The 22,414-nt window shown below is 45.1% G+C and overlaps 1 long non-coding RNA gene across 1 annotated transcript; it reads right to left on the reverse strand.

The window, feature by feature from the left end:
* Window positions 1-2,124: 2,124 nt before the first annotated feature.
* Window positions 2,125-13,048, reverse strand: LOC309519329. The gene is made up of 3 exons (XR_014213804.1): window positions 12,289-13,048; window positions 4,485-4,560; window positions 2,125-2,894 (listed from the first exon to the last, which is right to left on the reverse strand). It is a non-coding gene; the product is annotated as an uncharacterized lncRNA (long non-coding RNA).
* Between the last annotated feature and the right edge of the window lie 9,366 nt (window positions 13,049-22,414).

A 22,414-nucleotide genomic window follows, 5' to 3' on the forward strand; every position in this document is an offset into this window, starting at 1 on the left:
AGGTGAACTTCTCTCAGCCTCTCTGTTCTTCCTTATGAAAGCATTCTATCCTTTTGGCACGCAGCCTTGATTTAAGAACTCCACTACTTTGATGGATGTGGCCAAGATGATCTTTTGGTGGAACAATGCACGGAAAGAATCCTTACAGAATGCTCCCCTTGTAGCTGGTCCTTTGGCAGCTGATCCTCAGGGACGTGTCACATTTGAAAATGATTGATTATTCATTCGCCTGCGCTGCCTTGCATGGAACAGAAGCTTCGACGTGAGTTGCTTTCTGGTCCATATGAAACACCACCATCTTGGAATTTAGCACTCATGTCCTGTTTTGAGGCTTCCCATCTGGTTGGTCAATCTTGTTGGACTAGATGGTCCATTGGCCTGATCCCACAGCCAATCTGATGCCAGCCAGATACCCAACTTTCCCTAGTCCCTAGTCCTTTCTATTTATTTTTTAGTGCCTCAGAAAGGTCAGCACCAAATGCTGACCATGACCCGACAATAAGCCAGGTGTAGGGAAGCTTTAATCCGGTTCTCCAGATGTTCCTGAACTACAACACCCATCATCCCTGGCTATTGGCCATGCTTGCTGGGGCTGATGGGAGTTGAACAACAACTGGAGGGCCACTGGTTGCAACAAGATATTGCTGCTAATACATGGAATGCTCAATTAAAATGTAGGCATCTCATTGCACAAAAGCTACAGAGGGAAATGTCACAATTTATGCATAAACTCATATTTCAAAATTATTATTCTTATTTTATTGATGTATACACTGTTTACATACCAAAATGGCCCTTAAGCGGTCTACAACTATAAAATAAATTGCAAAATCCATGCATAATTAAAATACACAATAAAACTGTTCCATCAAAGCATTAAAACAGCCTTAATTAAAATATACAACAAAACAAGCCAGTTAAAAAGCATAACAAATAAAACAGTTATCGTTTTATTTATCCAGTGGTTTTTAATATATTCAGTTGTTTTGTATTTAGTTTTTTTCTGTAATATGAAATGACTTCTAGACGATTCATAAATGAAATAAATGACAGCAATAAATAAAAGTTTAAAATTCTTAATTCTGCAATTGAACCATGCAGACACAGCCAGGTATATCTTCCCTAACCACTGGTCCTGTTAGCTAGGGGTGATGGGAATTGTAGTCCCAAACATCTGGAGGGCTGGTGTTTGCGTATGCCTGCTTTAAGAAAGGGGTTCTGATGAAAATTCACCAGCATTTTAGGGCACGTTTCTTCTGAATTTACCATTGTATCTGCTATTTTACTGGGAGGAGCTATGGTAGCCACTTTTAAATATCTAAAGGGCTGCCACTTGAAAGATGGGGCAAACTTGTTTCCTCCTGCTCCGGAGGGTAGGACCCTCAAATTAAAAGAAAGGAGATTCCATCTAAGCATCAGAAAGAACTTTCTGACAGCAAAAGCTGTTCAATTTTCATGAGTGGTCATGGATTCTCCTTCCTTGGAGGTTTTTAAGCAGAGGTTGGATGGGCACCTGTCTTGTATGTTCTAGTTGATATTCCTGCATTGCAGGATTGGATTAGATGACCCTTGTGGTCCCTTCCAACTCTACAATTCTATGATTCTATGACTCTGTCTTCCAGTGGTGGTGAACGTGATGATGTTGGACTCCAATTCCCACCAGCCCCAGCCAGCAGGGTCAATGATCAGGGATTATGGGAGTTGTAGCCCAGAAACATTTAGTATGTTTAACCTGCAGAAGAGATGACTGAGAGGTGATATGATCTGTTGTTGTTGTTTAGTCGTTTAGTTGTGTCCGACTCTTCGTGACCCCCTGGACCAGAGCACGCCAGGCACTTCTGTCTTCCACTGCCTCCCGCAGTTTGGTCAAACTCATGCTGGTAGCTTCAAGAACACTGTCCAACCATCTCGTCCTCTGTCGTTCCCTTCTCCTTGTGCCCTCCATCTTTCCCAGCATCAGGGTCTTTTCCAGGGAGTGTTCTCTTCTCATGAGGTGGCCAAAGTATTGGAGCCTCAGCTTCACGATCTGTCCTTCCAGTGAGCACTCAGGGCTGATTTCCTTCAGAATGGAGAGGTTTGATCTTCTTGCAGTCCAGGGGACTCTCAAGAGTCTCCTCCAAAAGCATCAATTCTTCGGATAGCCATCTTCAAATATCTGAAGGGCTGTCACATGGAACAAGCTTGTTTTCTCTCGCTCCAATGGATTCAAATTACAAGAAAGGAGATTCTGACTAAACATTAGAAATAACTTTCTGATGGTAAGAGCTGTTTGACAGGAGAACCGGCCTTGTCATGGAGGTTGGACGGCCATCTGTCAGGGAGCCATTAGCTGTGATAACCTGCACTGCAGGGGTTGGTCTAGATGAACCTTGGGGTCTCTATGAACTCTATAACTCTATGATCTCAGCAGCCACAGGTTCCTCACTCCTGCTGTATTATATGAAGGGCATGTATGATATCACACTGGTGCTATGGGATTAGTATTGTAGATATAGCCAACAATTATATGGGGGGGGGCAGCCTTTGATTAGTGTGGGAAAGAGTTTGGGGAATTTCAAGCGCATTTGTCTGGACTTTGGCTGATTAGGTCACCATGACCATCTTCCACCGTGCAAAATCAGGGCTCAGAAAAGAGGTTGCCTTTGGACATAAACCTTGCAATGTAAATCTGTATCCTTGATTATGACATGCAGTTTGGAAATCCTTGACAGAATACCAGGCTTTTACTGCACTCTTCTTGCCTAACTGATTTCAGCTGTTCATAACAGTTTTGAATGGCATGTGATGATGGCATAAAACTCAACTTAAAAGTGTAGCATGGAAAAGAGCAGCCAGCTCCAGCAGTGATAAGTTGAAATGTGTTTTGCAGAACTGGCTCCCGCAGTTTTCAAAAGCTGACAACAGAAGGGAAAAAATAATAACATTTGAGAGAGGGATGGGTGAATCTGTCAATTTCTGATTCTTTCATATTCTTGTTTTTCCATTTTTAAGCTTGGTTCTCCCCGTTTCCACTTGAGTTCACAAAAACTATATATTTTTTTTAAGTCCTCGTGGAAGTTCATCAGCAATTTAAGTGTGAATTTTTTCTAATATCCACATTTTTAATACAATTTGCCCAACATACACATTTTTATAAGCAAATTCTCCTAATATAATGCATTGTGTGTGTGTGTGCTCTTTTCACCAGTATATGCATTTTAATGCACATTTACATTTAATTTACATTTTATTGTAGCAAACGCATTGTTGGCAAAATTCAAAGAAGTGCAAATTTCAAAGAATGAATGTGTTTTGGTCCTCATAAAGTTTCAGGTGGTGTGAATTAGGTAGGTTTACCTTTAAATGTGAAGTGAGCTAAACTTCTCCCCCATCTCTAGTTTGGAGAAGGCAGAGACCTGCAATGGAAGCTGGGGTTTCTTCTTTTTGACAGGAACCTGTTTCTCATTTACAAAATGCAAAGTGCTGGGATTCATTCCCCCTGCCCCCAAAGCCATGCCTTCTGACCTAGAGATCTGTATATACCCCAAGCCCCTGCTTTATTGGAGATATTGAATGCCTTGGTATTGATGGGAAATCACTCTGCATATCCTCAGAGGCACTTGTGTTATATCAATACAACATTCCAAGGCTGAACCTTGATCCTAAAAATGTAGCTCATTAGCAAACTGTGGCTCAGATCAATCCCCGATAGTCACTTGTGGTAGCAGGAATATATGCCAGAGGTTTTTGCTTTTGTCTTAAGGGTACTTCAAAAATTGTTCCCAACAGAAATCTATATATTCCCCCCTGATATCTATAATATGATTAATGGAACTGACGTTCAAGAGAGCAGGTTCCCTGGGGGAAACTGTTTCCAGGAGAACAGCTCCCAGACTTACATTTTTTAATGTAATTTTTGTATCCTTTTTTTTTTTAACTGAGAGCTGCACCGCAAGATTCAGACAAGTGCAAAATCTGAAGGACGGATGTTATGAAACCCCCACATTAGTCTGAGAGGTGCGGACCAGGTCAGTTCAAATGGAATTCATGAAGAACAAATCCCCAGCTCCCAAAAATAAAAGTCCACATATGTGTGGGTCCCTGTGGTGAGGGAACGGTACTCAAAACATTTCATATATGTATTTAACCAAATTTGTATACTGTTTGGTTGCAATAAAACCTCAAAGCAGTTAATAAAGAACATGCTGTGGGGCATTGTTCGCTTTTTTAAAAACTTTGTGTACCTCCCAACTGAACCCTGGCCTTCTGAACTGAACTCTCAGGGTTGAGCCCTCGCTTCCATTAAGGTTTAGTTGCTGGCTAGATAATACTTCGGAGAGCAGAATACTTTTTGTGTGTTTATTTCCCATCATCTGTGCAGTTGTCCCCCCCCCCTTCAAAATATGCGCTGCGCCAGATAGAGATGTCTCCTCAATACTCGTGATGGATGGCTAACCCAAATTACTTTGAGGCATCTGAGTTTTCAAGAACTTCCATTAAGTTACCTCATTTCTTGCCTGTTTGTTCTGCAAGGCAACCCTGGGCAATAAGGCGAAGATTCCTGATCTTCGTAAACATGTCCTAGAGATAAAAAAAGAAATTGTTTCAAAATGCTGCACCCTCCTTTCCTCTGTATTTCCACATGCAATTTCCTCCTTGCCAGGCTTTGAATTCAGTAAACTCTCAGATGTGATTTTCCAAAACTCGAGCCCCTTCTTTTTAAAAGCTTTTAATCATAGCTGCCAAAGACTCATCCCCTGAGGCTGCAATCCTGTACACCAGTGGTTCCCAATTAGCTAAGTTCTGTGGATCCCCTGTTTTTCAAAAGCCAAGCCATGGACCCCCTTCTTTTGAAAATGATGATATCTCTGTAGTAGTTTATGTTGTGTGAATGGTGCCACCATATACCCTCCAACACGTCCCAGCACAAAATCAGGACGTGCATTTTCTGGGCCACAGTCTCACTTGATTCACATGACCCGAAAAATGGGATGGTCTGGACAGTTGATGGGTATGTGCCATGGGCCCTTTGGGGTCCGCAATCCACCAGGTGGTAACAGCTGCTGTATGCACTTACCTGGGAATATTCCATTGCATTCAATGGGCTTACCTCTGTGTTCACATCTATAAGACTACACTGTCAATCAGAGGGTTCTTCTACTAGGCCATCATAGGAAAGTAAATGGCAGCTTTCAATGCAGCTACGAGCAGTTACTATATTCTTGGGAGCCATCCTGTTCTTCAGATTTCCAGGTTTAGGGACCGTATGTGCATTATGGTGCTCAAATCAACCTCCATGTGAATCACTAGGCTCTGTAATAAACTTAAAGCATTCAATACTCAATAATGGCTGGTGCCCATTCGACCTGCAGAGGGAGAAGGCAGGGAGCCCAAACAGTAGATGGAGCCAGAGCTGTTGACCACCAGAGCTGACTATAGATTTATCTCCATTCTCCCCCCCCCCTGCTGCTGCCGCCGGAGTGGTACCTATTTATCTACTTGCACTTTGACGTGCTCTCAAACTGCGCACCCTGTCGCGGGGATTCAAACCGCCGACCTTCTGATCGGGAAATCCTAGGCTCTGTGGTTTAACCCACAGGGCCCCCGCATCCCTTTTTTGATATGTTTACAACCCACTTTTCTATTCATAGCAGCAACCAATTGGGAGGACCCCCCCCCCAACCTACAACAGGGGTGGGGAAGAGATCTGGCAGGCTGGATCCTGAGCTCCTATATCCACCAAGGGCTGCCTTCTAGGTTTTTGCTAAACCTGCTGTTGTTGTTTTATTTATACCCCACCCATCTGGCTGGGTTTCCCCAACAACTCTGGGTGGCTTCCAGCACATATAAAAACATAATAAAATGTCAACCATTAAAAACTTCCCGACACAGCTCCATTCTGGCATTTGGAGGTGGGGGGGGGGAGGAATTTCCCAAAGGCAGCAGTGGTAAAGGCTCATCCATCAGATCTGTGACTTGCAACATGCAGCTGGAGCTGGTGAGCAACATCCTTCCCAATGTTTCCTGGCGGCTGGGCTGGAAGAAGGCCTGGGAATGTGCTGCATCGCATAGCACAGGGTGGGGAGCTTTTTCCACCTGGTGGGCCAGATGCTGGTTTTCCCCACCTCCACCAGGCCACTCTGGCCAGTGGGTTGGGGTGCCCACTTGTCCATTGCCTTACATAACCATGGCAGCAGGTGAGCTCAAAGGAAGATCCAAGGCAATCTGAGCAGGGCTTGAAGTCACTGTCCATCAGCTGATTGGCACAGACTGCAAGCCCTGCTTTCAGGACTGCAAGCCCTGCTTGCACTCAGCAGTCCCTCTTTAGTGTAACTGATCCCAGCAGGCTTGAGGTCACTGCCCATCAGCACTGACTGCAAGCCCTGGGCAGGGGTCAGCTGCACTACAGAGTTTCCCACTGGGAACGCCAAAGCACGGCCGATCCCAGTGGACTTGCTGCCACTGCTGATCAGCTGATGAGCAGTGATAGCAAGTCTCCCTTGCCAAGGAATCACCAGGAGTGCCCTTTAAGTTCCCATTGGCACCAGTGGAAGCCTCCCATCAGACCAATAGCAACTTCATGGAGGGAGTGATTTTCAGCAAGATAATGATGCATAGGGAACGGATGCCCCATCACAACCCTATTCACCACTCCCTCCCCCTACAGTGGCTATTTGAAGAATATAATATTGTACCTGAGCACTAAATGCTTCCGTGCATTTAATGTCACATATCATTTTCTGACATGCCCTGATGCTCAAGCTTGCTAGCTCTGGCCTTGATACTGTGCGCTGGAAATTCAGCAGTGCCCACACCCAGCAAACCAGCTGATGATGGACTGATGTGTATTTGACTTCAGACCCAGCAGGGTGAATGTGCATCAGGACTGAAAATTGAACTTTAGTAACACAGGTTTCCAAGCCAACGGCTAGAAGACTTTGTTTATACCCTCTTCTTTCAGTTTCTGATATGTCTAACTGATGCCGCTTTGCAGTCAGAGAGGAGACCATTGGTTGCAAAAATTGGCTAGACACAATAAACTGCTTTATTGTCATTAACTCTCCCCCCTCCCCAACCTCAATATGGGAAGCTTGACAGAAGGCCATTTATACAGACACATTCCAAGACTTTGCTGCTTGACAATGCACCTTCTCTTCTACCAGAGGCCAATCCATATGGGGAAATGGGGCACTGCCCCATCAACCTCAGCCACCCCCCAACCTGCGTGCCTTCTTACTTCCAACTAGGGTCCAAGAACGAGCACTACCTCAGCTTCCTACTCCTTAATCCAGGGGTGACTGACATCAGCTCCAATGTATGGCAAGATCTCATGAGAAGACTTTTTCTGAAGTGGTGGGGGAGCCACGAGAGAACCCCAGTTCAGCTGGACACCTGGAGTAACTTGCTGTAGTTTTAAGGCTGTTCAAAGTAGCTAGTCTTCATGAATTTCACTTGCAATGCTCTGTGTTGGCCCCTAATTCTACTCCATTACCCCCTGGACCTCAAGAGCAAAAGCAGTAGAGAACCTAGCGGGAAGCTCAGAGTTTGTGTAGGAACATTCTTTTAGCTGCCAGGAATCTTTCATGCCAAGGCTCTCCCGGGATGGAAAGTCTAATCAGGACGAATGAGAAAGCAGAGAACCCAGTGAGAAGTGACCCAGCAGATTGCCTGTCACTCTCCTATCCCAAAACATAAGAACAGCAGTTCTAACGTAAGGAAGAGATCTTTATTCAGACTAATAAAAGTATGGGCTCAGCAGCAAGCACAGTGTCTAAAAGTCATGATGCCTAGGTACACGAGTAAGGTGAAACATGCAGAACTGAAAGGATGCAATGAAGATGTCCCAACAATTTGTCATGCTGCTCCCACCAAGCTTTTAGATGTGAGGCAGGGCAAGCTCACAGACTCTCACTGACTTATGATACTACCACGCATGCAAATGCATGTTCTGTCTGGGCTGCTGCATCCATAGGCGCCGACTCCATGGGGCTTGAGGGGGCCCGAGACCCTCAAAAATTCGTTTGGGGGGGCTCCGCCCCCCCAATAATCTCCGGCGCCCCTCCAGCAGAGCACCATCGCCGCCCCTCCCCCAGCCCAAAATGCACAGGGTCGGGCTGCATGCCTCCTGCCCTCCCTCCCGAGCAAAAGCTCCACCCAATTTCCTTCGGAGCTGATTAATAGGCGCAGCACACTCTCCCCTATTCGCTCACGAGGAGGCGGCGCCACTTTATTTGCATATTCATGAGCTTATTTATTATTCATGAGCTTTCCCGGGCCCCCCCCAATATTTTTTATAAGTCCGCGTCCCTGGCTGCATCTGACCCCTCGGTTCCCAATTTACAATAACTTTTGTTTGCAGTTATGTTGCTCTATCTTCTTCTCCCCTTTCTTGCATTCTCTCACTCACTTGTCCTTTCCTTCCATCTCAGTCTCTTCCAGTCTCATATTTTCCTTTAGTTCCATCCAGTTTGCATTCACACTCCAAACTAGCCCTTTCTCCTGCAGCATAAATCTGCCAGAATTTATCCTTGTGGTCCTGGAGCATCCTCCAAGACCCACTGACGCCACAGTGGTCTCATTCTGGGTTGGGTGGCCTGCAAGGATGACACATTGATGGCTACTGAGACCCTTCTCAGACTCTTTCTCTCCTTAGTCAGCCCACAGAAGCCAGCTGCAGCAGTCACTTACCTCCTGTTCTGCCTGCAGCTCTCTATTCACATTTGGGATGACAAAATCTGTCTATTTCTCATCGGTGTCATTTTCACACATGTTCGCCTATAAGTCTGTTCCATCTGATTTTCGCATTAACTTCCATTTAAGAAATAATAAAGTCTGGACTGAAATTTTAAAGCATATTTCCCCTACAAAATGCATCTTTCCAAATGCCAGAGCAATTCGAAACTACTCTGACAAGTTAAGCGTTGGAGCACTACTTTGCTAAATTCAGAGAAAGTGACACATTCGGTGGGCAGCTAAGTTCTGATTTGCACATTTAGAGTTGCGAGGTGTGGATTAGGCCAGGTCATTATAGGATTTGCAAACACAAAATAATCTACACGATTATTTTCAACACACCCACACAAAATAAATTGCAGTCATTGCTCAGTTGTTACGGGGAATCTGAAAGTGTTAAGATAAAAGTTCATTGCTTGCTTTAGGGACTCCTTGATAACACTTTTCAAGTCAGTACATCACTTGCTTTGGGGATTATAAATAACATTTCTCAAGCCAATTTTGCATTGCATAGCTAAAACCTTCTCCCTGTGTACAGGGGACTTTTTGTATGGAGGAACATTCTGGCCTATGAGCCCACAGGCTGATTAACTTCCTAGGAAAGAAAAGGGGAACCTGTGGACATCCAGATGTTCTTGATCTCCAACTCTCATCAGCCCAAACAAGCATACCCAAAGCCTGTCCAACCATCAGGCAGAGTCATACCTAACCCTGACCTGATGCCAAACACTGAGTCATCAGGGGATGAACCAAACATTCCACAGGTCAAGGAGATCTTGAGGGGCAAGCAGGGTCTCTTGTAGGCAGTGTGCCAGGAAATCCCGGGTGTGAGAGAAGCATCCCTGGGTAAGAAACCCTGTCAAATTGCAGTCAAAGGGGCTCAGGGGCTTTTGTGCCACTATCAAAGGTGATGGCAGGGAATTAAAAAGCATTCGTTTTCCTCTCTGAGGTTGTGCTTATAGTTATTTATCCCTAGAATAATAGAATTGTAGAGTTGGAAGGGAACCCAAGGGTCATCTAGTCCAACCCCCTGCAATGCAGTAATCTCAACTAAGGGATCCATGACAGATGACCACCCAACCTCTGCTTAAAAACCTCCAGTGATGGAGAGCCCAGAACCTCCTGAGGGAGACCATTCCACTGTCAAACAGCTTTTACTGTCAGAAAGTTCTTCCTGATGTTTAGTCAAAATCTCCTTTCTTGTAACTTGAATCCATTGGTTCAAGTCCTACCCTCCGGAGCAAGAGAAAACAGGCTTGCTCCATCTTCCATGTGACAGCCCTTGAGATATTTGAAGATGGTTATCATATCTCCTCTTACTCTCCTCTTTTCTAGGGTAAACAAAGCCAGGTCCTCCAACCATTCCTCATAAGGCTTGGTTGACAGACCCTTGATCATCTTGCTTGCCCTCCTCTGTACACATTCCAGCTTGTCAACATCCTTCTTAAACTGTGGTGCCCAGAACTGGACTCAGGACTCCAAGTAGGGTTGACCAAGGCAGAATAGAGTAGTACTATTACTTCCCTTGATCTGGACACTGTATATACTTCTAATGATATAGCCTTGAATAGCATTAGATTTCCCCACCCCACCCCACTGTGTAAAGCCATCGTAAATCTCTCCTTCTGACTAAAAGGGAGGCATGTCAGTCATGGAGGACCCCTTTGGGAATGTGGTCCTGTGTCTACAAAAGTCTCCTTCCAAAGATCAAAATGAGAACATTGAACTGGGTCCGGAAGCTGTTATAGTGCTGGCATAATGCCGCTTTCCAAGAGAATACTATGAAGAGGTACCAAGTTGTAGGATTGGGTCACTAATCAGCTTAAAACCCAAAACTTCAACTTATCTAAATAATGCCCTTTGGCTGTGACTGGGCCAAGGACATTTCAAAGTTGACCACATAGAGCAAAAGTGCCTTCAGGGCTCTGTGTTTAGAGATGCCGCTTCTCACTCAATGATTCTGGGCACTGTGGAAGCTCTAGTCACTTATGAGGAGGCAATGCATCCTTGTTAAAGAGTTCTGGCGATAGAAGGTGAGGGCAATTTGGTGACTTAACAGAATGGCCAAAATGAGAGAGTGGGAATGAAAGCTAGCTATGTATTACAGTGATGCTTTCACGAGGAAATGGACCGTGCATTTAATAGCCCATGTTATGACTAAGCCTATTCTGAGTTGGATGAGACCATAGGCTTGAAATTGTTTTGGATAATCACAGGGTCCTTTCGTAGCAACCTTCAAATCCATTTCAGTGGAAGAGCTTGAGGATTAGAGAAGGCATTGCAACTTTTGAGAATGTCTCTAGAGGATCCTCTAAAACTGGGGTGGGAGACCTTTTTGCAGAGGGCCACATTCCCTTCTGAACAACCTTCTGGGGGCCACTGGCCAGTATTAGATGGGGCCAGAGGCAAAAGTAGATGGGTGGGGTACAATCATCATCATCATCAGTGCTTTTTTTATACAGAAAAAGGTGCTAGTACTCACCCTGAAGTTGTTAGAGTAAGTACCACACTTTTAATGGAGGGGGGAGGTACCGGTACTGCTTACCCTTGAATACCCCCAGAAAAAAAGCACTGAGATTCATCATCATCATCATCATTATCCAGTGAAGAAGCTGATATAATGTATAAATCTCCTTTACGGTCTTTGTGCTGGGTTTAAAAGAAATATTGTATTTAAAATACACATATATTAATTGTGCAGTCTCACCACTGGCTGAGAAAGTGTCATGTTTTGGATAACAATTTTTCAAACAAAATTTAACACACTAATTTTCTTGGGGTGAAGATCAAGTAGCTTTCCATTCGGGATGTACCTAGAGGGCAACTTGTTCAAGTTAAGCTTATTGAAACAGAAGCAACAGAATGTCAATTTGTGGTCTAACAGCATGTCATATCTGAGAATTGAATAAGCAATTACATGAGGCTAAATTGAATTTATTTCAGTGCCAGATTTGTAGTCCACTTGTTGTTGTTTTTTGTTTTTTGTTTTTTGACTGAGATAAAATACTACTCTGTCTATACAGTAAACATGTTCTCAGGTGTCATAATTTTTAAGTTAGCCGCTTTAAAAGTTGGCTGTTTAAAACCTCCCCTTTAAAGTGAGATGTGCTACATGCTCTTTTACCAGACTGCAACCAGTTAAACATCACTGTAGGAAAAAGAGAAACAAGGAACTCTCCTGTGCAAATGAGTTGTAAGCAGAAACAATTACGTGTGTATGAAAAAAGTGGTTTCTCGAGACCCAAGAAAATCAAATTGGAGTGATGCATGGCAGTCCTCAGTTCAGATAAGTTTCATATTCTCTTCTTGCAAATTACATGATCGCCATTGTGGAAGTGATGTCATAGCATTGTCATAGCATCATCAGTCAGATTTGGCTCTGTGATGACATCACAGAACCAAATCTAAATGAAGACAGCCACAAGCCCATCAGGTCTGTGTCCCTGCGTCAGTTCTGTCATGCAGAAATGTTGGTGAGTTTCCACGATGATTTTTTAAAATTGCAAACTGATGTGGAAGTGTGGAGAACTGAACTTAGCACTGGAAAAAGGCAAAACTAAAAACAACAACAACAACCTGGAAATAAATTCATCCATCACTCAGCACCTCCTGCAGAATGTGTGGCTGGAACACTGGGTTTGGTCTAGGAGGAAAAACAGACATGAATGAGACAGAGCACCTGGAATTTTGTTGGAGCAGCTCTTGAGAAACATGTGCTAATAAGTAGGAAGAAGAGACAGTGTGTACTTGGGGATCTGTGGCAGAAGCAGTATGTCAGTTTCTGAAAGGATGGGCGCTCGCTGAGTCAGACACGATTACTGGCATTGCCGCAGACCACCAGGATGGATTCTGATGCTGTTTGCTACTCATGTTTAATCTGGCCTAACTCCTTGGAAGGCTGTCCTTTGACATCTCTCTAAATCGGAACACGGTCCTCACACGCCTGGAGGTTCTTAAACAGCTGCCTGGGATTTGTTCTCAGGACCGCACCTTTCGACAGCCACCAAGGCAAACCTGGTAAGATCCTTAAGCCTGCAGCACAATAACAAGATTTTAAATGCTTCTTCACATCTTGCCTCTGAGCTCTCATGTCCGGGCTCCTACCTAGCACATGCAGAGCTAGACTCTGATACTTGGAAGCAGAAAAGGGGTCTTTATTTGCGCAAGTAACCGTAGAGCATCGGCAGCAGGTGCCATGCTCAGGAGTCACGACTCAGGAGCAAAGCGAGGAGCTCAGAACTGGACAGAAGGAGCAGAGAGGCTCTCACAGGTTTCCCCTCCTGGCATGCTTTTGAAGATGAGGCGTGGCATGCTCACTTGTGGCACGTTTCTTGTGCTGTGGGAATACCAGAACTAGTTCAGCATCCTATTCACTTATATATATATAATTTTTATTAAATTTTGTATTTTACAATTTAGAATACTCATTTAAACATCCTTAAAATATCAGTTACTTCCCTTCTTCTCTTTCCGTGGTTCATTTTGCCAATCATAAAACCCTGCATATTTTACACATTTTATTCCATTATTACATCCATCAAAACTGTTGAATTTATCTTAATGCTGCCAACGTTTTCAAGTGTACACAATTTCCCCCCATATACAGTCATACCTCATGTTACGTTTGCTTCATGTTACATTCTTTCAGGTTATGTCCCACGGCGACCCAGGAGTACCAGAAAGGGTTACTTCCGGGTTTTGCCGCTTGCTCATGCGCAGAAGCACAAAATGACATCGCGTGCATGCTCAGAAGCGGCAAATCACAACCCGCGCATGCGCAGACACGCCACTGCGGGTTTCGCTCTTTTCATGTTGCGAAGGGGCCTTCGGAACGGATCCCGTTCGCAACCAGAGGTACCACTGTATTCAATAAACATTTTCCAATCTTCTCTAAACGTATGTTCTTCTTGTTCTCTTATTCTATATGTTAAGTCCGCAAACTGCACATATTCCATCAGCTTCAGTTGCCATTCTTCTTTAGCTGGGACCTCGCTAGTTCTCCAAAGTTCAGCATCCAGTTCTCACAGTGGCCAAGCAGACACCTGTGGGAAACAAGCAAGCAGGACCAGAGTACAACAGCTGTCTGCCCACCTGCAATTCCCAGCAGCTGGTATTCACAGGTGTTGGCTGCAGGTGGGCACTCCCATTGGTGGGTCTGCTCCCATCTGCAAAGGCATTGTCTGGTTCTAGGTGACAAGGCTGCACCCTCCTGATCAGGCCACTTGCTGTTCAGCTCCACATCTTGGCTGATCAAAGCACTCCCCAGGCTTCCCTGGGGAAGATCCTTGCTCCCCCTTCCACAGGGCAAAGAGGGGAGTTTCCTCCTCCTCCAACCCAGGTTTCCCCTCCCCATATTTCTGCCTCCTCTTCCATTGGATCCTGCCAACCCAAACCTGATCCTGAGAGTGTTGGGGGACTCACGGCATCTAATGTGTGTTCACCCATCAGCAGAACTATCATTATATCTGATTTTCAAACCTCATTGCAGATAACTCTCTGCCTTCCCTCTGCAAGAAATCCCTTGAGAATGGACCCCAGCAGTAAGGAACAGAATTTAAAAAAAAAACCCAAAGAGGATTTCACCTTCTCAATGCATTTCTCATCTGAAGGGGGTCGGGTGGGGAAGCCAGCTCACATTCTGCTTCTTAATATAGATTAATTTAAATCCAATTGCTGTGCTGCAGGACGGTATAAAAATCAGGCCACCCAGTTTTTATTGCTGGGAAGTGGTTGTGATCCTGGGTAACAACGAAGAAATACAGAGCCGCAAGCAGAATGTTGCTTGCATGTTCCATAGCCCAGCAGTTCTATTCACTGGAGCTAAGGTAGGGCATGGTTCTTACACCAATCAGGCCCAGTTTTTCTTAATCTCACAGCAAAGATTGGAGAAACACAGATTTGTAGAGTTGGAAAGGACTGTGAGGATCACCTAGTCCAACCACTTGCAATATTTGTTTGTTTGTATGCCTCCCTTATCTCACGGTGGATTACAACATAAAACTATAATATAAAAATCACAAAATACGTAATCAAATAAAAACAAAGACAACCCAATAACCCCCCTTTCCAAAATACATTTTAAAAGGGCATCAGATGTCAATCAGCCAAAGGCCTGGTTAAAAAGTAATGTTTTTGCCTAGTGCCTAAAGGTGTATAATGAATGTACCAGCAGAACTTCCTTGGGGAAAGCATTCCACAAATGGGGACCCACCACAGAAAAGGCCTGTTCTCATGTTGCCACCCTCTGGACCTCTCGTGGAGGAGGGACATGAAGAAGGGCCTCAGAGGATGATCTCAGGGTCTGGGTAGGTTCGTATGGAGAGAGGCAGTCGTTGAAGTACTGTCCTGAGACATTTAAGGCTTTAGAGGTCAAAACTCGTACTTTGAATTGGGCCCTAATTGGCAGTCAGTGTGCTCTGGCCAGGATCGGTGAAATACGTTCAAACCATCTTTCGCCCAACATGGGGCTCAACCCCACAACCCTGAGATTGGAAAAGGCAGTGGTGGAACATGTGCCTTGCATGAAGAAGTTTCCAGGTTCACTCTCCAGCAAGTAGGGCTGGGAGAGACCCCCCCCCCCCCCGTGGCAAAAAGTGTGTGTGAAGAGCCCATCGCTGAATTTAGAGAGTGTTCCAATAGGCCAGAGTATATAAGGTCACCTAGTCTCCTAGTACCTGGAGGCAATGCAGGTCTGTCGCACCTTGTTCGAATGTGGTGCAGTGGTTAGAGCACCCTTTCTCAACTTCGGGTCCCTAAATGTTGTTGGACTACAACTCCTATCATTTCTAGGCAGCATGGCCAGTAGTTGGATATGATGGGAATTGGAATCCAACAACAGGCTGGGTTCGAGTGTTGGCCCTGGGAGACGTGGGTTCAAATCCTCACTTGGGCATGAAGCTCCTTGAGTGACCTTGGGCTAGTCTAATCTACCTCAATGATTGTTGTGTGGATTAAATGAGGAATAGGGTGGAAACCATGTATGTCACCATGATCTTCCTGAAGAAAAAAGTAGGATATGAATGCAATAAAGTAAACGAATAAACAGAATAAAAATAGTTTTCCTGTCTTGCTTCATGAACTCCTTGTGAGATTGATCTTGGACTGTTCCATAACCTTGTTTTTGGATTATGTTTTAGACTTGGACAGATTCTCTATGCTGATTCTCTAGACTGATCTTCACCTTGAACCCTACTTTTTTGGGTAAGTGTTTTTGTAAAAGACTTTACCCTCTTTGGACTGAACCTCTGGCCCCTGGATCATGACAGGGATGGTAGAAGTTGTCACTCAAAACATCTGGAGAAAACCACGTTGGTGGGGATGCTGCTCTAACCACTGCACTACAGTACACACTAAGAGCTTACATGTGTTCTGAGGCACACTCTTGCCTTTTTCTGGATTCCCCACACCTTCCTGTGTAAAAAGCCCTTCTTTGTTTCTCAGATATGATACTGACCTGTCTGAGAACAGAAGTTCAATTGACCCACAGCTGGCCACAAGATGTTAGGCAAGTCTCCCTGGAACACTCCTCTCAGGCATCCCCATTCTCCTCCCTGTGGAGTTCTAGAAGAAGAAAACTAAGACCAAGGAGGAGGGAAGCTCACAGGCGGTGCTGACCTCTGGACTGGTTAGGTAAGGAGGTAGGCCTATGGGTGGGTGGGAGGTGGTGGAAGCAGACTGAGGTTGGTGGGGCAGTGCCCCACTGGCCATAATAGGACCAGCCAGCACTGCATGTGTGATGAATATATCATTTCTCCAGGAAGGTAAGATTTGAAAGAAAAGAGCAGGGAGGGGGTATTATTTTGTGAAATAAGCATGCCCTAGAGTGATTGCTCTGTGCTCATAAAACAATTCCATTTTCTAAGTCCCTGACACTAAATCTCATGGTGTAAAAACAAATTGTTTGGAGAAAACCATGGATGTTACAAATCATTCCTGTACAAAGCAAACAAGCTATTTACTGAACATCATAATGCTCCCTTTAAGGTCAAACAAAAAAGTGTGTGTGTGTTTAAAAAACAACAACAGAACTGTTAAGCTCTGCTGTAGATCCCTAAGCTAAACACCCTTGCCTTTAAACAACAAATGTGAAAAATGAAAGGAGCACATATGTGGATTTATATGCACATCTGGCTTTGGGTTCTTTATTTCTAACCTCCAAAGTGAGCTGGCTTCACAAGGCTGAATTCCTATAGAAAATCCATGCCCTACTTGTGATTTATGACGCCACATAACTACTCCAAGATGGTGCGATCCAAAATATCTCAAGGAGGAGTAAGAAGCCCCATAGAGCTCTCAAATGTTCCTACTTGGCATTGAAGGTTTCAAAAAACGGTTGAGAGAGAGGCAGGATTAAAGAATCTAGAGGCAGTTTTCTAACAATGGCTCACAGCAGGGGGAAGGGAGCCTCGGGCTATCCTGACCTCTTTATCTGGCCCTCGGGCTAGAGAACTTGTTCCGTCTGGGGGCCACATTCCTTTCTGGTTAATCTTCTGGGGTCCACATGCCATGGATGGCTGGGGCCACAGGCAAAAGTTGGCATAGCAATTAATACGAATGTTGTCTTTCTACATAGTCTAATTTTTACACGTACCTCTGTCTATCCTCCATCCAGATAAGCATGATCAGAGTCCATCTTCAAATATCTGAAGGGCTGTCACAAGGCAGATGGAGCAAGCTTGTTTTCTGTTGCTCCAGAGGGTGGTGGTATTATTATTATTATTATTATTATTATTATTATTATTATTATTAAAATTTGTATACCGCCCTTCATCCGCAGATCACTGGGCAGTTCACAACATAAAAATACAAAATGAAAACACAAGGTAGACCCTGAAACCATGAGTAAGACAACAGATTCCAACAAAACATTAGGAAGAACTTTCTGGTAGTAAGAGCTTTTTGACAGCAGGATGGGCTGCCTTGGAAGGTGGTGGAATCTCCTTTATTGGAGGTTTCAAAACAGAAGTTGCATGGCCATCTATCAGGGATTCTTTAGCTGTGGTCAGTGCATTGCAGGGGTGGGACTAGATGACCCTTGGTGTCCCTCCCAACTCCATGATTCTAGGATTCTGTCTTGGTTTAAGCTACCTTGCAGAGTTGTTGTCAGGATAAATTTGGTATTGGGAGAGAGAACCAGGTGTGCTGCCTTTTGCTCATAAGAGGAAAGGCAGGATAAAAAAAATTACAGCAAATAAATTAAAGCAAGTCTGGAGAAACAACATCTAGCACTTGTTTCATAGACCCTTAGTTTCTGAAAGAGAGTTTCTGCAACAAGCAAATCTTCTAAGCACAACAGATGTGTAATATGCTTGTTCTGTTCTTCTAAGAAGTAGCCAGCTGAAACCAAGAGGTACTACAATTTAACATGTTAAGCTTTGTGCCCCAAGCAATTAACAACACTTTTCAACCTGAAATCGGTGTTTTACACATAAGGCGGCTTGTTTTATGTGCAAAACAAAAGTTACAGAAGCACAGCTATAACCCGCCTCCCAAAACGTTATTTTGCTCAGTTCTGTGCGGACAAAATCAAGATTGAAGCATAAGGATGGCCTGGCTTGTGGGAACAGAGGAAGCTGCCTTATACTGGATTAGACCATTGGCACATCTAGCTCAGCTGACTAAACCAATGGCAACCAAGCTAACACCCACAGGATCTATGGCACCCCTGAAGACTTCTAGTGGCACCTATGACTCTGAGCTTTCTTTCTTTTTAAAAAAAGTTTCTAGCCCTCCTAGATAGAACCTCACGGGGCAAAATGAACTACCTTGTGAGCAATTTCTGTGAAATGAGAGTGGTGTAGCTACCTTGTATTTTTCCTGGTATTGGGTGGCGCTGTGGGTTAAACCACAGAGCCTAGGACTTGCTGATCAGAAGGTCGGTGGTTCGAATCCCCGCAACAGGTCGAGCTCCCGTTGTTCAGTCCCTGCTCCTGCCAACCTAGCAGTTCAAAAGCACGCCAAAGTGCAAGTAGATAAATAGGTACCACTCCGGCGGGAAGGCAAATGGCGTTTCCGTGCGCTGCTCTGATTCACCAGAAGCAGCTTAGTCATGCTGGCCACATGACCCGGAAGCTGTACGCCGGCTCCCTCGGCCAATAAAGCGAGATGAGCGCCGCAACCCCAGAGTCGGCCACGACTGGACCTAATGGTCAGGGGTCCCTTTACCTTTAGAGCAATTTCTGTGAAATGAGAGTGGTGTAGCTACCTTGTATTTTTCCTGGTATGGAGACATGCTCAGGGCTATTAGATCTAGCTGGTTCTTCTCGCCACTCCTCAGCACTCAGCCAGGCCATGACAGCAGCATTTCAGGCAGGGGCCTCTTGTAGCCGTACCTGGAAACGCCGAGGACTGAACCTGGGACCTTCTGTGTGCAAAACAGATGCTCTGCCAGTGCTCTATAGCCCTTTCCCCCAAAGGGCACAAAGGAGATCTGGCTATAAATTACTTTAAAAAATAAGATAGTTGAATGCTAGCAAGCACTTGCTTGTTTTTGTTGTCTGGGAGCATCCTCGGCCTTCACCAGCGGGCCTGTGCAATCTACCCTTTGGGTTGTGACTTTTTTGTTAGGTCGATAAAAGTGTGCAGTATAAATATATTATCATTCACTGCACACAGTGCTGCCTTTTCAAATGCTCCCCCCCCCGCCCCCGTTGTTGGCTGTGGTCTCTCTGCCCCCTCCCCCCTGCTCCTTTTTCCTTCCCTCATCTACTTTTCTGACAAATGACCTTGATTTGTAATGCAGGCAGCAACTCGTCCCCCTTCGGCCCACGTAGGCCTCAGCGTTTCCTTCAGGGAGAGCAAACTTCGACAGAAAGCTCAATATTTGAGGACCCATTGGCACATTTCTCAGAAGCAGCCCCAAGACAGCCCGTGATATGAGTGGCGTCTCCTAAAAATAACCTCCTTCCATAGGCGTGCCTGCACTGTTGCTTCACAGCTTCCCTGCTCAGGGGCTTCAACCTTCGCTCGAGCTGCTGGAGAAAAACGCCACAGTAGCGAAGGCCCATGGCTCAGTGGGAGAACATCTTTTTTGTGTCGTGATGGTCCCAGGTATCTCTAGGTAGGGCCGGGAGATAGCCACTCCCAGAGAATCATCACGGCAGACAGTACAAAGCTAGATGGACCATAGTTTGATTCAGTAAAGTGAAGGGCTGTAACTCTATGATACTACTTTAAGCAGTCTGGTATTCCCCCGAAAGAATCCCAGGAACTGTAGTTTGTCAAGGGTGCAGAGAGTTTTCATGCCCCTCACAGAGTTACAATTCTTAGAATAGTTTCATAGTCAATCTCTTTTCACAGGGAACACAGAGAATCTTAGCTCCCTGAGGGGAATAGGGGTCTCCTTAGGAGACCCTTAGCACCCTTTACAAACTACAGCTCCCAGAATTATTTGGGGGAAGCCACGAGCACTTGGAAGTGGTATCATAGGGCTTTCAGGGTGTGGTGTGAATGTGGCCAGTACTAAGCTAAATGGTTCAATGGCCAAACTCTGTTTAAGGAAGCTTCCTCTGTTTGCACAAGTCATCCATTCTATTTCATCACAATAATGATGAGCCAGAATCTGCTCTTAAAAGGGGGTGGAGAACCTCAGGGCCAATAGAGAGATGAAACCCTGGAGAGTTGATGCCAACCAGCATAGACAATAGTAGATGGACCAATGACCTCCCTCAGTATTAGGGAGTGTTCTAGGTTCTTAAATGCAGCAAGTGGCTGAGAAGGCACACTCTGTACTACCAGAGAACAGGATGGTATCAGCTCAGCACAGTTTATCTCTCCCAGACCTTTACTCCAAAAATGCAGTTGAGAATCTGGCCCACTAACTTCTTAATTAAGAAGCAAAGTACCAATTAATTGTGAGGCTGTTGCTATGCGGGTGCCACATCACAAGAAAGGAGAGCAGATAAGGGGGGCACTTTGACTGTGCAATGAAAAACACGTAAGATAATATTTATTTGGTTCAGCTGAAAAGAAGTGTCACAAAACCTCAGCGCTTGAGGAAATAATAAAGGACAAAAAAGCTAATTGTCTTGAGTAGATTTTTGCAGGTTTCTAGAGCTGCGGCTGCAATTGTAAGGCTGCTTTTAAGCAGGGAATTATTTTTACCTATCACAAACCTTTCTGTGTGGCATTCCAAGCGGCATGTTATTATTATTATTTTAAAAACTGAAATCTTTATATCCATTTGTTAGTAATAACCCACCTGACAGCTTTTATCAGCACAAGCTCTAACAGACAAAAGGCTGCGCATTTGCAGGAAACTAACAAGAAAAAGTTGTTCAGGTTTTGCTGAATAATTTAAGTATGATCAGTAGCAGTAATAATATTTTGCTCCAGTTATAGAATCTTAGGATCACAGAGCTGTAGAGTTGGAAGGGATCCCCAGTGGTGTCATCTAGTCCAATCCCCTGCATTGCAGGAATAACACCTAATAACAGGTAGGGGATGGCAGGTATACTGACATTTGAAATACTTAGTCAGCTAATGAGTTGTGTGGTGGCTTCTGGGTGTCCCCTCTGTTGAGCACTCCCCATGATGTTTCTGAACAAAGCTGCACGGAGCTTGGTTGGTGGCGGCTATATATTGAGCATTCATTCTGATTTGTTTGCAGGGAGGTTAGATGATGGTGATGCACCAGGCATTATCCCACACTTTCCAGTGCATTTCCCTCCCACTTTCTTTATCACAAAAGTCTTGATTTTGGGAAGGAAGCGGGTTTCATTGCACAAGAGCTCTGAATCAACTCTAATTGCGCAACCTGAGCCTGCTATTTATAGTAAAATAAGTGCTAGCGCTCATTTACAGATTCAGCTAACTTCAGTGAGGATTAGCCCTAAACAACTTAGGCCCACAGCACCTTAAGGACTGTCTGCTTCCTGATACTCCACATCAGTCACTGAGATCTTCGGATGGAACACCTTTGATTGCCCTTGAGCAGGCATAGGCAAACTTGGTCCTCCAGATGTTTTGGGACTACAACTCCCACCACCCCTAGCTAACAGGACCAGTGGTCAGGGATGATGGGAGGTGTAGTCCCAAAACATCTGGAAGGCCCGATTTTACCTATGCCTGCCCTTGAGGTTTGGCCAGCCTTTAATATGGCAGCCCTTGCACTGTGGAACTCCGTCAACAGAAGTTCAGACGGTGTGCTTTATGCTTTCTGTTAGGTCTTTTTAAATGGCTACTGTTCAAATAGGCCTTTGGAATGTGATTTGTTTTTATCGATGTTATTGTAGTATTATGTTGTCATGTTGCACACCGCCTTGTATGTGTGTGTGAGTTGCAACATCCTTATCAAAAGGGCTTTTCCCCCAAAGCTCCGCTTAAATGCAATCGACTTGTTTTCAGCAGGACTTACTCGCCAGCAGGTGCACAGTGGCGGAGCTCCATGCTCCGGCACCGGGGGAGAAGAGCAGGCGGGGGCGGGGCGCCCAGCGCGGGCGGGGGGGCAGCCGCGATGGAACCCCACCGGGATCGCGCTGCCGGGGGCGGTGTGCTCCCCCCGCCCCCTCTTCCTCCGCCAGTGCAGGTGCATGCATAGGAATGCAGCCTTACAGACCCGCTGAAGCCCGCAATCTTAGGCGCAGCGTTCCTTCAGACTGTGGCTGCGTACACACACCATCCATACATCCCTGCAAAAATCTGGGAACTGTAGTTCCCCCTCCACGGAGCAACAATTCCCAGCACCCTGAACGAACTGCAACCC

Source organism: Podarcis vaucheri (genome assembly GCF_965113315.1).
Source record: "Podarcis vaucheri genome assembly, chromosome: 14".
NCBI classification, from domain to species: Eukaryota; Metazoa; Chordata; class Lepidosauria; order Squamata; family Lacertidae; genus Podarcis; species Podarcis vaucheri.